Source organism: Arachis ipaensis, chromosome B6 (assembly GCF_059453495.1).
Source record: "Arachis ipaensis isolate K30076 ecotype BB chromosome B6, ASM5945349v1, whole genome shotgun sequence".
Lineage (NCBI taxonomy): Eukaryota > Viridiplantae > Streptophyta > Magnoliopsida > Fabales > Fabaceae > Arachis > Arachis ipaensis.
The window spans coordinates 91551280-91554886 of record NC_142441.1 but is presented as its reverse complement, the minus strand read 5'-3'; the positions used below and the strand labels follow the sequence as shown (position 1 = coordinate 91554886).

Genomic DNA, 3607 nt, shown 5'->3' with positions numbered 1-3607 from the left:
GATGGATTCATAGGACATTCATAACTTTAAGACAGAGTTACTAACTACTAATGATCATGTAATGAAGACACAAACATAGATAAGCACATAACATAGAAAATGAAAAACAGAGAAAGTAAGAACAAGGAATGAGTCCACCTTAGTGATGTCCTTGAGCTCTTCTATGTCTCTTCCTTGCCTTGGCTGCTCCTCCTTCATTGCTTTTAGATCTTCTCTGATTTCATGAAGGATGATGGAGTGCTCTTGATGTTCCACCCTTAGTTGCTTCCAATAATTGTGTGGAAGAAAATGTATCCCCTGAGGTATCTCAGGGATCTCTTGATTTGCAGTCAAATGTTCTACCACTGAGCTATAGACCCTTGATGGAAGCTTTTGTCTTCCCTTTCCTCTTTCTAGAGGTTTCTCTGGCCTTAGGTGCCATCAATGGTTATGGAAAAAAGCAAAAAAGCTATGCTTTTACCACACCAAACTTAGAATATTGCTCGCCCTCGACCAAAAGAAGAAGGAATAGAAGAATAAGAAGAAGATATGGAGGAGATGGATGGGAGTGTGTATTCGGCCATATGGGTGGGATTGGGTGGGAGAGAGATGTTGAATTTTTGAAGGTAGTGGGTGTATGGATGTGAGTGGTAAATGGAAAAAAAGAAGGGATGATCATGAATGGAAAGAGAGATGATGAGGTAGGTGGGGATCCTGTGGGGTCCACAGATCCTGAGATGATCCTGTGGGGTCCACAGATCCTGAGGTGTCAAGGCATTTACATCCCTGCACCAATTTAGGCATGTAAAATGCCCTTGCACACAACTCTGGGCGTTCAGCGCCAGGTTGGTGCCCATTTTGGGCGTTCAACGCCCCTTTGCTGCCATTTCTGGCGTTGAACGCCAGAACCATGCTTGTTCTGGGCGTTCAGCGCCAGGATGCTCCCATTCTGGGCGTTCAGCGCCAGAACTATGCTCTGTTCTGGCGTTTGAACGCCAGACAGATGCTCCTCCAGGGTGTGATTTTTCTTCTGCTGTTTTTTATTCCGTTTTCAATTTTTATATTTATTTTGTAACTCCACATGATCATGAACCTAAGAAAACATAAAAACAATAAAAATAAGAATTAGATAAACATTGGGTTGCCTCCCAACAAGCGCTTCTTTAATGTCAGTAGCTTGACAGTGGGCTCTCATGGAGCCTCACAGATGTGCAGAGCTTTGTTGAGACTCTCCAACACCAAACTTAGAGTTTGGATATGGGAGTTCAACACCAAACTTAGAGTTTGGTTGTGGCCTCCCAACACCAAACTTAGAGTTTGACTGTGGGGGCTCTGGTTGACTCTGCTTTGAGAGAAGCTTTTTCTGCTTCCTCTCCATGGTTGCAGAGGGAGATCCTTGAGTTTTGAATACAAGGGAGTTCTCATTCCATTGAAGGACTATTTCACCTCTGTCAACATCAATCACAGCTCTTGCTGTGGCCAGGAAAGGTCTTCCTAGGATGATGGATTCATCCTCTTCCTTTCCAGTATCCAGGACTATGAAATCAGCAGGGATGTAAAGGCCCTCAACCTTTACTAATACATCTTCTACTTGTCCATAAGCCTGTCTTCTTGAGCTGTCTGCCATTTCTAGTGAGATTTTAGCAGCTTGCACCCCATAGATTCCCAGTTTCTCTATTACAGAGAGGGGCATGAGGTTTATTCCTGAACCAAGGTCACACAGAGCCTTAAAGATCATGGTGCCTATGGTACAGGGTATTATGAACTTTCGAGGATCCTGTCTTTTCTGAGGCAATGTCAGTTGATCCAGATCACTTAGTTCATTGATGAACAAGGGAGGTTCAACTTCCCAAGCATCAATGCCAAACAATTTGGCATTCAGCTTCATGATTGCACCAAGAAACTTGGCAGTTTGCTCTTCAGTTACATCCTCATTCTCTTCAGAAGAGGAATACTCATCAGAGCTCATGAAGGGCATAAGGAGGTTCAATGGAATCTCTATGGTCTCTAGATGAGCCTCAGAGTCCTTTGGTTCCCCAGAGGGACGCTCCTTATTGATCACTGGACGTCCCAGGAGGTCTTCCTCCTTGGGATTCGCGTCCTCTCCTCTCCTCAGAGGTTCGGCCATGGCACTTATGTCAATGGCCTTGCACTCTCCTTTTGGGTTCTCTTCTGTATTGCTTGGGAGAGTACTAGGAGGGATTTCAGTGATCCTTTTACTCAGCTGGCCCACTTGTGCTTCCAGATTTCTAATGGAAGACCTTGTTTCATTCATGAAACTTACAGTGGCCTTAGATAGATCAGAGACTAGATTTGCTAAATTAGAAGCATTTTGTTCAGAGTTCTCTGTCTGTTGCTGAGTTGATGATGGAAAAGGTTTGCTATTGCTAAACCTGTTTCTTCCACCATTGTTAAAGCCTTGTTGGGGCTTTTGATCCTTCCATGAGAAATTTGGATGATTTATCCATGTTGAGTTATAGGTGTTTCCATAAGGTTCACCTAAGTAATTTACCTCTGCTATTGCAGGGTTCTCAGGATCATAGGCTTCCTCTTCAGAAGATGCCTCTTGAGTACTGTTGGATGCAGCTTGCATTCCATGCAGACTCTGAGAAATCATATTGACTTGCTGAGTCAATATTTTGTTCTGAGCCAATATGGCATTCAGAGTATCAACCTCAAGAACTCCCTTCTTCATAGGCGTCCCATTGATTACAGGATTCCTTTCAGAAGTGTACATGAACTGGTTATTAGCAACCATGTCAATGAGTTCTTGAGCTTCTGCAGGCGTTTTCTTTAGGTGAATGGATCCACCTGCAGAAGTGTCCAGTGACATCTTTGATAGCTCAGATAGACCATCATAGAATATATCCAGGATGGTCCATTCTGAAAGCATGTCAGAAGGACACTTTTTGGTCAACTGTTTGTATCTTTCCCAAGCTTCATAGAGAGATTCACCTTCTTTCTGTCTGAAGGTTTGAACATCAGCTCTAAGCTTGCTCAGCTTTTGAGGAGGAAAGTACTTGGCTAAGAAAGCCGTGACCAGCTTATCCCAAGAGTTCAGGCTGTCTTTGGGTTGAGAATCCAACCATAATCTAGCTCTGTCTCTTACAGCAAAAGGGAAAAGCATGAGCCTGTAGACTTCAGGATCTACTCTATTAGTCTTAACAGTATCACATATCTGCAAGAATTCAGTTAAGAACTGAAAAGGATCTTCAGATGGAAGTCCATGAAACTTGCAGTTCTGCTGCATCAGAGAAACTAATTGAGGTTTCAGCTCAAAGTTGTTTGCTCCAATGGCAGGAATGGAGATGCTTCTTCCATGTAGATTGGAATTAGGTGCAGTAAAGTCACCAAGCATCTTCCTTACATTATTATTATTTTCGGCTGCCATCTCCTTTTCCTGTTCGAAAATTTCTGAAAGGTTATCTCTGGATTGTTGTATTTTAGCTTCTCTTAATTTTTTCTTCAGAGTCCTTTCAGGTTCTGGATCTGCTTCCACAAGAATGTTCTTATCCTTGCTCCTGCTCATATGACAAAGAAGAAGGCACAGAAAAGTAATAATAATAATAGAGATCCTTTATACCACAGTATAGGGATCCCTGTGTGAGTAAAAGAAGAGGGGGAGACA

At 42.9% G+C, this 3607-nt stretch overlaps 1 non-coding gene across 1 annotated transcript; it reads left to right on the top strand.

Moving 5' to 3' along the window:
* Nucleotides 1-2866: 2866 nt before the first annotated feature.
* On the top strand, nt 2867-2974 carry LOC148561748 (small nucleolar RNA R71). The gene has a single exon (XR_015888200.1). It is a non-coding gene; the product is annotated as a small nucleolar RNA R71 (small nucleolar RNA).
* The last annotated feature ends 633 nt before the right edge of the window (nt 2975-3607 follow it).